The sequence below is a fragment of the Arvicola amphibius genome, chromosome 12 (assembly GCF_903992535.2).
Source record: "Arvicola amphibius chromosome 12, mArvAmp1.2, whole genome shotgun sequence".
Taxonomy (NCBI): domain Eukaryota; kingdom Metazoa; phylum Chordata; class Mammalia; order Rodentia; family Cricetidae; genus Arvicola; species Arvicola amphibius.
This window is the reverse complement of record NC_052058.2, coordinates 86093899-86104744: the sequence shown is the minus strand read 5'-3', so window position 1 is coordinate 86104744 and position 10846 is coordinate 86093899. Positions and strand designations below refer to the sequence as shown.

Sequence of the window (10846 nt, the reverse complement as noted above, 5' to 3'; positions counted from 1 at the left end):
GCTTAAAACAATTATTTTATTACATTTCTGGATTTTGTGGGTTAGGAATTGGGGCAGGGCTTGGCCAGATGGTTCCACTACATGTGGCGCTGCCTGCGTCATTTTAGTGTTCAGCGGGTGGCAGCTGATGGATGGGGGTGCCAGGGAGTTCCCTCACAAGAAGAGCACCTGGCAGGGGTGGCAGGAGGCCTGGGTTTAGTGATTGTTGGCCAGAATGCTCACTCTAGCATGGCACAGAGGTCCAATGCTCTCACAGGGTGTATTAAGAGACCTGAGAGGAAATTTAAAATGCCTTTGAACGTTCTAGAAGTTCCCATCTGCTGGATTCTTCTGATTAAGTGAGCTAATGAGATCAACTCAGACCTCAAAAGGAGGAGCAGAGATTGGTGACCATCTTTAATTGACTACATATCCTGTATCTACCTGCTTTTCGTTCCTATAATAAACCACGTAATACAGGCTATTTTATAGGAAAAGGAGGTTTATTCCGGCTCACACTTCCGGTCCAAGGTTGAGAGACTCCATCTGGCAATAGCCATCTTGTTAGCAGAGTTCTGAGGCTTTGACTTAGCAAGAGAGAGGCGTGCACATGTCTGCATCTGCTTGTAAAGACACCAGGACTCACACGTGGGGCTCCGATTTAATGATCCTATCAACTCCTGACCACTTTCCAAAGACCCCCTCCTCTAAAGCATCACGGAATGAAGTTTCCACGCTCTCCATATTCAACAACAGGAAATAACTTTCAACACAGGAAGCTTGTGAGTACTTGAACTGAGTCTAAGCCGTGACCTCTTCCACAGAAGGAAGGGGGAGGGCAAATGAAGAGGTGCCAGGAGGCCAAGCAGGAACAGCAAGAATTTTGAAAGCCTCTGCCTGGCTCATTTCTGAGAAAATTCCTTTGACTAAGGGACATCACAGAGCTGGAGTTGAGGCTGAAAGTTGCACTAGGGCTTCTGGGCAAAGAGATGAGCAACTGGAACCTTCCTTTGTTTTCTTCTGAAGCTCAGGGCCTGTGATGACCGTGATGATAACAGTAAGTTCATCACATTGTGTGTGTTATGGGCTCAAAGGGGTCAGGGGCCTTGTGGCCTCCCTTTTCTTTTTATCCCATTTGATTTGCTGTTCTTAGCCGTGACAGCTTCTCCTCCCACGGAGGGGCATGATTTAATTTTCTTCCCTTTTAATTGGTGAGGACTGGGGTTGCTCTACCCACTGGAGCCCAATAGAAGTGATACGGGGTGACATCTAGACTTTAGATCATAAAATCAACCAGCTTCACCTGACTCTCTCTGTCTGCATGCTTTGGCACCCAGCCACCATGTCGCAAGTAAGGCCTTACCCTCTTGAAGAGGGCCTGAGGCTTTCTTGCACAGCCAGACATTTGTCAGTCGAGCAGGCCACCTTGGAGGTTGAGTCTCCAGGCCTGCTCATGCCCTCAGACACTGTGGTCCTGGTGACTTCCTCTCCAACCTACCTGCACCTCAGCATAGGCAGCTGCTCTATCACCGAGCAGCATCCCAGACCCAGAGACATCTTAACTACAACCTCGAGACCCAGAGGCAGAACTACCCAGCCACACAATAGAAATAACAAACAAAAATGATGATGGCTGTTTTCTGTCACTGCTTGTGCATCAGCTACCTAATACAAACCTATTCATGGGCAAGACGGGAGCAGATATGGCTTGGGACCTATAGTGTCTAGAGGACTGAGTGGAATTAACAGCACTGTGCCATTTATTTGTTTGGTGTGTGTGTGTATGTGTGTGTGTGTGTGTGTGTGTGTGTACTATGTGTGTTTCTGCTTGTGTGGGCAGTATGGCACACACGTTATAGTTAAAGTAGTCAGAATATACCAGGTGTGCTAAGAGGAAGAGATAGGCAGCCTTAGTCCCCAACTCAAAATTAGGGCAATTGACTAATAGTGCCCACTGTAGCTTGACGTTGGAATAAAGTATTTAGAAGTAGAGGTAACCAGAAAACCTTAGCAGGTATGATCCATTTGCCCTGAAACAGTTCCCTGGGAAGACAGCCTTGGAGGGAAGGGCTTCCTGGAGTGGTAGCTGTAGGGAGGGGGAAGTCTCTGCTCTGAGTGTGCCCATCCTCTCTCCTGCCTAGGTTCTCCTTTTCTTCCCCTCTCTTCAGGGAGGCTGTCACTTAGCTAAATGGTAAATGTGGGGCCTTTGTGTTACAGACTCAGGAAAAAAGGGGAGAGAAGAAAGAGAAGGGGTGTACGGTTGGAGTGGCATGGACTGGGGAAGGGCAGGGACGTCATCAGATATGGAATACAGAGAAATCGATAGGAAAGGAGATGCAGCCAGCCAGTTGCCTTAGGACTAGACTTGGGTGCTGGCCCTAAGCTCCAGCATTGCTTTGGTGCTGGTGCACGGAAGGAATGGGGTGTGGTGGTTGGCTCCGAGATCAGACTGTTGGGCCAGTGGCTATGGGAGAGAGAGGCTGGGAGCCAAGGAACTGTTCGTTTGTTCCAGCTCAGTCATGACCTGGAGAATCTGGGCTGCCCCAAGCCCAGCTGTGTCCAGATGTAGAGCCCACAGGCTCAGACATGTCAAGCCCTGTTTGTTCAAGGCTCACTGCCCTCTCTGGTACAGTCCCCAGAGTGGCTCTGGGAAGGGAGGATCCGGGCAGGATTTTAACCTTCTCTTTCCAAGTTAGGGGAGCTGGGGCTTCAGGAAGATGTGGGAGAATGACAAACCTGACAGGATCTGAGGTGCATAAGTAAAGCCAGGACGGGAAAACTGCATGGAGCGGGAGGAATGTGAAAAGCGGTGTCTCTTCCCTGGAACTTCTCAAGGAATCGTGAGCTCCAAGGATAGGGATGTTTATGTTTTAGACTTAGCAGCATTCCTCACAGGTTGTAATTGCTCCATGAACCATGCCAGAGGGAAGGAGGGAAAGATGGAAGAAGAAAGACAAGGGCGAGTGGTGGTGTTGTGTCCCCGACTTCCCCTCAAAATTAATTCGCTGCCTAATTAAGACATGGCATTATTTTAACTGAAATCTAATTTCCCCCAGAGGCAGAGTAGGCATATTTCTATCCAAAGCATCCAGAAGCCTGAATGTCTCAAGTTCGGTCATCTCCACTGCTTCAGCCTCTTTGCTCCTGGATGAGCTGCTGATTGAAGGTTAAGGAACCGTGTGGAATCTGATGGACAGACCTGAGTTTAAATCCCCACCACTACCACTTTACCCATAGTACTTCAATCATGATGCTTAAACTACTTTACATAGACTCAGTTTGCTATTAAAGAGGCCAGGATGGCTCTATAGTTACAAGCACTTGCTGCCCTTCCAGACAACCTGAGTTTGATTCCCAGCACCCACATCAGGCAGATTACAACCGTCTGTAACTCCAGTTCTAGGGGATCCAACCCCTCTTCTGACTTCCTTGGGCATTTACACACACACACACACACCACACACACACACACACACACACACACACAAATAATTATTAATAATTCCTAACAAAGCAAACCAAAGGCGAGGTCCCTGCTACAGGGAAGGTTTAAAGAAACAAGGCAGAAGTGCCTGCCAAGGTGCCCGCCCAGAGCATCCTAGGAATGCCAATACCCTCCCTATCGCAGGATTAGATAGTTCCTCCCGCCACCATTCCTCCAACTGCCTCCTACTCCATCCCAGTATCTCTGGCCCGGGGCCTCCTGAGCTTTTCCAGACTCTGTTCCTGCTGCTGTGGTTGCTTATGTCCCCTGCACATTTATCTATACCCTCTACTTCAACCTGGAGAGTGGGGACTTGGCATGTTCCCTCAGAGGCAGAGGCGTGTACTTTATGGGAGGAGTCAGCCCAGAGCCCAGGAATAGTCACAGGGACAGGATTGGGGTGGGGGGGAGAAAAGGAGGGAGGAGGGAGAGGGAGCGCTAATGCACATCTCTCTAACCTCAGCATACAGCCTGCTACTTTGCTGGAAAGTAAAATAAAAACAGAACAAGTGGCTGCTCCCAGGTTCTGCGGCATTCCAGGGCCCTGCCTCCCCCAGTCTCCTATCTTGCCCTCATGCTGCAGGCTGAAAAGTGTCTCTAGTCCCAGGCCCTCATTCTGTGCTCCTTGCCTTCCCACGACCATCCACAGAGCCAGAAAGCTTCAGGTACGGCAGATATCTCAACACAATCACTGCCAGAGGGGGAAGGATTATACCCATGCCCAGACCTCACCTGAACAAAGAAGCTGCTCCTGTGCTTGACTTGCATTGTGCCCAATGCTGGTTTGGAGGAGGACGACACAGGGACCAGGGCTGGCCTGATACAAGGTCAGCCTACCCTGACAGTCAGCGTTCTGTGCGGTTGGCACATGGCCTTGGTCACAGTTGGAAAAGGGGCTCTGGTGCATGCTTAGATCATGCCAAGGTCACCCTCATGACACGGAGATATTGGCACGCTGTAGGGACAAAGACTTTGGAACCTTCTCCTTTAACGGCTCACAAGCCCTCGGAAACAGTGTGAGCAGGACTGGCTGTTTGTCCACCAAGGGGCACCCGTGCACTGCAGGGAAGGTCCGACACGGGCTGCCAGCGTGGCTCAATCCAGGGTGAAGAGCAAAGGCTTGGGAGGAGCTGCTTTATGTTGCCTTGGCACGTGTCTTTCGGATTCCAGAACACAGAGGACTGTGGACCCCTTCTTGTCCAGAGGCATCTGGGGCTGGCAGCCAGCCTAGGCATTTTCCTTCTTTCCATTCAAAATGCCTCTGTTCTATTTCTACATGTCTCCCTGGAGGAAGGCGGTGCTGGGACTGAGGAAAACTGGGGAACTTCCTGCTTAATTCAATACCCCTGGGAAGTCACATACATCTAAACATTCACTGAGTACCTACAAGTGCCCAGCACTGTGCCAGTCTTCCAGAGGGGGGCAATGGAGCAGCCCTGATGTCTGCTTGTGGGGCCAATGGCCCAGAAGCTACACACTTCAGAGCCTGAGCTGTTGCATACATGAAGGGATTCAGGAGCAGTATCACTGAAGGTCTGCACCACCAGACCCCGAAGGCTGTATGATGCAGGGCCTCATCTGCTGAATCGCATCTGATACCTGGTACCTCACCTATCCTATGGGAAGGGAGATCTCGATACACATTTGTTGAATGAGTGAGTGAGCAAGTGGATGGATGGATGGATGGATGGATGGATGGAATGAGGTTGGCCAAGATGAATTCTTGGAGGAAAGATGGAAGGGTCACACACATGCCCAGATCCCATCTGATCACAGAGCTGCTCTGACCTTAAATGAACCACAAAGCACAGAGATTCCCGTCTGAGACTTCAGCAACATGGCAAACAAGCAGTGAGAATCCAAAGGGACACGACATGAGGTCAGAGACCACACAGTCCCAAACCAGTCTCTACTCACACGTATTGTTCTTCCTGCTCTCTAAGTGGAAGGGGAAGGCAGAAGAGGGCATGACCCCCAAGTGCTTCCGTGCCCCTATTAGCGCTAACAATTTCTGATTACATTTGGAAGCATCCTTTGTGGGTGTCTGTTTCTCATTAGCCTGTCAGCTAATGGACGGGAGTCAGGCCTAATTCTCTTTGTATAATTGCATTGCCAGTTAAACACCATGTCAGGTATATGGTAAGGCTAGTAAATAATCATTTCTTTATTTCATTAATTGATTGCTAATTGATCAGGCTCGCTTAGAGAAGGCGTCAAGCAGTGCTCACGGTCTCTGGCCTCAGTCGTGAATGGGCCAGAGGAACAGGCGCTCACACCTAGAGATGACACCAGATCCATAGCAGCAGAAGTAGGAAATGAACCTGCAAAGGAAATGGGAGGCAGGATTCTGAGTCAACACCACATGCCTACAGAGAGAATCAGTGTGAGGAGTACCTGGGCCAAGCCCTTCCTTAGGATGAGAAACCCAGACCCAGAAACTGAACTGATTGGTTCAAAGTCACAGGACATGGCTTTCTCAGCAGAACTTGATGTTCTCCGTGACCTCTGAGGCTCCGTGTCCCTCTCTATGTCATGCTTCTCCTTCTTGGGCTTGGCTGAGCCTGTCCTTCATGCCTTCTCCCAAGAGGCATCCTGATGGGAATATCTGAGTTCCAGTTCTGCTTGTGCCTCTCTCTGCCACTCAGTCAAGAAGCCTGAGCATCTGTCACCATGCCTCTTGTAGCCAGAACGAGACTTGCTTATGTCTGCAGGGTCCCAGCACTGTGCTCCGTGAAGTGGTCTCTATGCAATGGCCTTCAGTAAGGGTCAGCTGCCGCCCTTCCTCCCCAGTCTTGAGAATTGTTCTGCTTTACTGTCCTTGCTCTGGCATTCAGGAAACCCTTGTCTACTTACAACACTCCCTTGGAAGGCCAAAAGTTCAATTCTCTGCATGTGTTCAAGGTCCACCCTGAGGTAGGCATTTTGCTGGGCAATCATGCCCGTGGATAAGCAAGGCTGGGGTCTCTCCTTTTGCTCCAACTCAACCCAACCCACCCTTCCTTCCACAGCTAGTGATGAAGGGTGGCCTTTCTTTTCTTCTTTTTGCGTTTGAGGTAGGGTCTCACTATGTAGCCCAGTGGTTCTCAACCTTCCTAATGCTACAACCATTTAATACAGTTCCTCATGTTGTGGTGACCCCAGACACAAAACTTCTCTTGGTGCCACTTCATAACAGTACTTTTTCTACTGTTGTGAATCGCAATGTGAATATCTGATATGCAGGGTATCTGATATACAGTCCCTGTGAAAGGGTCGTTCGGGTAGCCACCCACAGACTGAGAACAGCTGAGGTAGCCTAAAAACTGACTTTAAATTCAGGGTCATCCTGCCTCTGCCTCCCAAGTGCTGAGATTACAGATGTGTGTGTGTGCCACCACATCTGGCTGCCTCTTCCTTCCATTTTGTTATTGTTGTTGTTGTTTTGTTTCCTTTCCAGGTTAACTTTTCCCTCAATATCCCCATTCATTCTTATTTCTCCTTCCTGTGGCCTCATGACAGTAACCATCTCGGTCTCCTGCCCTTTATGTGTGGCTACAGAGTGGCCTGAAGTCCCTCATGAACATCTCACAGGGCAGCTCAACCCTGCTGGACACCTACCCTGGTGGGAGCTTATGTCTGCCCGCAGCCTCGGCTCATATGGCAGTCCAGGCTGATAGAAACCAAACAGCTGGAGAGGGACAGCAGCTGCCTGCTGCTGGCTATCAGACCCAGCTGCTCCGGGAACAAGGCGATGGGGAGGGGTTGAGGTTTCCTTCCCAGCCCCTCTAACAAGTGCCCAGAAGACCCTCGGGCTCCCCCCACAACTCAGTGGGAGGGATGGGTACTTCCAGCTCTGCTCATCCAATCCCCATCACCACCCCTGTCCCAGAGCTGGGCTGGCTTGGACTTGAAAAATTCCAGGGCAGGCAGAGACAACCTTGCCTGGCAGGCAAACCTGGTGCCGGGAGCTACCGCCAGAGAGGCCCAAAGATTTCATTCTAATCCCCAAACTCCTGGCTTGGAGGGGATCTCATAAATCAGAAAGGGACTTCACTGTTTTTAGTGATGTGTCGTTTCTTCTGCTGGTTGGCAACTTTCGCTCTTAGACTTTCCCTTTCCCCCTCTGCTTCCTGGAGGTGGGAAGGCATAAAAAGGGACTGGAGAATCAGCAATGGAGGGCAGGCACCATTGGTTTGGTTTAGCATGGACCACCTATGGCTGTGCCCACAATTTGCAGACTGACTGGGGACCTCATTGCTATTCCAGCCTGGGGAACAGCAAGAAGATACATCCACGAAGCATGTACAAGGGCTTCAACACCTTGCCATCTGTTTTCTTCTCCCGACAGAGCTGAGGATTAGACACTAGCTATGGAGGCCACAGTGGGCAGCTGCGCCCATCCATGCTCAAATCCCTTCCTCTTTGCTGCCTGACACAGCGTCTGGAGTCTGCCCTTTGCATGGGTGATGATCCCGCCAATGGTCTAGAAGACTTAACAGATAGCCACATAGGCCGTTCAGAGCATGGGCTCTGGCTCCCAGCTTGCTCCACACCTTACCAGCTGTGGGGCCTTGAGCAAGTTCCTCCGGCTGTCTAGGTACCCAGCTTCCTCACTATGAATAGAGGAGATGCCATCACAGTACCTGCCCCATAGGGCCACGATGGTGGTCTCCTGATTAATCTGTAGCCAGTGTTCAGAGTAGGTTAGTGTTTGCTTAACCAATTGCTCCCAGGACTGAAATGCGAGACTACACATCAAACGGCTGCTGTCCAGATTGCTGCTTCTCCAAGTTCTTCATTTGCTGAGCAGACATTTATGAGAAGCGTTCCATGTGCCTCTGTGTTTGGCCTAGCGTTTGCTATGTGAGCAAAGCCAACTGGTCCCTACACTCGTGGGATTGATAATAAACGCATAGACAGATACGTGCTTGGGAGGTTTCCTTGTTTTGCTTTGATGACAGGATCTCTTTATGCGGGCCCAAATTTGCAATGTTTGTCCAGATTGGAGCTTAGGGGTCACAGTCAAGCAGAGCATGAAGAACAGAAGGGATTAGGGTAACGAAGCAGCAGGACCCTACTGGCTTCAAAGTCCACTGACAGCTGGGCGAAGAGTAGCTTGGTGTGAAAGCAGCTGAAGAGAACAGTTGTGTGGAGTTTAAAGGCCCAGGGTGAGAGCCGTCAGTGCTCTAGGGTGGAGAGGCCGCTGTGGGATAAGAACAGAGAGTTAGGGTGAGCCTGTGGGGGGGGTGGTGAGCCTGTGGATGGTGAGCCTGTGGAGGGGGAGCCTGTGGAGGGGTGAGCCTGTGGAGGGGGAGCCTGTGGAGGGGGAGCCTGTGGACGGTGAGCCTGTGGAGGGGTGAGCCTGTGGAGGGTGAACCTGTGGAGGGGTGAGCCTATGGAGGGTGAGCCTGTGGAGGGGTGAGCCTGTGGAGGGGGAACCTGTGGAGGGGGAGCCTATGGAGGGGTGAGCCTGTGGAGGGGGAGCCTGTGGAGGGGCTGGAAGGCTTACAGTCTCCTGTCTTGAAGAGCACTCTGGGCTTTAGGAGTGTAAGATTTGGTGTGCCTTAGGTGATGGTGGTATTTGGGTATGGGAATGGATTTGGTGGTGCATGTTTGGATGGGTCCCTTTACTGTGGATTGTGGCATCTGAGAAGATGGTAAAAAGGGGCTCGTTTGTGTCTCGCCATCTCTGAAGACTTCTTTCGAATGTGTTTTTCTTTTGAAAGCCTTGCGGTGATCTTAGCCCAGAGAACAAGGATGCCGACCGTGCTCAGAGGTCAGAAGATGCTGCCCCTGCTTATCCGGTCCCAGCACTGCGCCTTGCTTCTGCGTGCTCAGGGTCCACCTCAGCTTCATCCTGGCTCCACTACTTACTAGCCATGATGCGATCCTGGGTGAGTTCACATGGTACCTCAGTTTCCCCTTCTGCAAAATGGCAACTCTTGGGTGGTACCTAACTGTGGGCTACTTTAAGGGCAGGGACGCAGCGCACTGTGGATGCTGACAGCTGTTTAGTAGAAGGCACCCATTCGCTTCCGCCCTCACTGAAGTCATACTGTCCACTGAGAGTCACACAGTGTATCTGTGCAAGCCGCTCCGCGTTCCACCTCCACCGCTCCGAGTCAAGCAGCTGCAGTCTAAACGCAAGTCTCGGCCTCGGCAGTGATTTCTGGTCAGTCTCATTTTGTGAGATGCAGCCTGTGGCGCCAGCCTGTCAGCCTCCTTTCTGTCTTGATGAGGGAGAGAGAGGTCGTGTGATCCATGCTGAGTTCAATTTTGTGACCACAGAAAGGGCCATGGATGGTATATTTACCAGTCCTTTGTCATCTGATGGAGTGGCCCCGTCTGGAGAGGTGAGAGAGGGCAGACTGGAGCTGAAGTGGAGCTGGGGAACCAGCAGACACCCCCTTGCTTGTGGGTAATTCAGCATGGGAGGCCTTTCCTGTGAGTGTGAGGTGCAGGACTAGACAGATTGGCTGAAAGCCACTTAGTGGGTTAGCTGGTAACAAGGACAGAGTACGAGCCACATCCCGGCTCTCTGCCCACAGGGCCTCTACATGTCATGATCTTATCTCTTTCTGAGCTGCACTGTGGCATTCCCTGGCCCTGATCAGAGAAGGACCAGAAACTGCCCTGTCCCCCACAGTGAGCACAGCTGCCACCCTGGTGACCCCTGCAGGAACACCCCCAACCTTTTCTGTGAAGTGAAGACAGCACAGCCCATTCCATACTGGTTGTGGGGCTGCACTCTGCCTTGATCACCCCAACTACGACCTTTGCAAGTTCCTTATTTTCATCTCAGAATTGATCTCCTCATGGCCATGGCTAGTAGCTTCAGTGTTTGGATTTAATACTACGTGACATTCCCACGTGTTCACTCTTCCATGGCCTTTTAAGGACAGGCCCATGTACCCAGGAGGTCCTCCCTTCTCCTGCTTCCCAAACATTCACTGGGCTCTGCTTGGAGCGATGACCTGGCACTTACAAAGGCCTGACAAAGCTGCCAAGCCCGGAAGCCCAGGAAGTAATAGCCCCCCGATTCTGCAGTCTGTCTGCCTGCCACCCCAGCACCCCCAGGCAATGGCAGAGGAGAAGGACATGGTCAATGCCGGATCTGTGTGGTTGCTCTCGGGCCAGGCACAACAACACACCTTTGGTACCGGCTCCCAGAACTCGTCCACTGCCTGCCAGCAGCCACTTTCTCAAGTTAATGTACTCCTTGTCCGTCATGTGTGCTGGGAGGGGTTTTCCCAGGGGTAGCTTCTTGGAAGAATTAAATTTCCCCAGTAGCCACTTTGTAAACAACTCAGCAAGCCGGGGTCTAGAGGAAGCCAGTGGAAATTAGCTACCCTACCAGAGCTCACAAATTAACCCCCACGGGAGCAACTTGTTCAGTCTAAGGAA

The 10846-nt window shown here is 51.2% G+C and overlaps 1 long non-coding RNA gene across 1 annotated transcript; it reads left to right on the top strand.

Annotated features, from left to right (window-relative positions):
- The first annotated feature begins 898 nt into the window (after nt 1-898).
- On the top strand, nt 899-9554 carry LOC119827040. Its single transcript, XR_005287561.1, has 3 exons — nt 899-1036; nt 9169-9336; nt 9417-9554. It is a non-coding gene; the product is annotated as an uncharacterized LOC119827040 (long non-coding RNA).
- The last annotated feature ends 1292 nt before the right edge of the window (nt 9555-10846 follow it).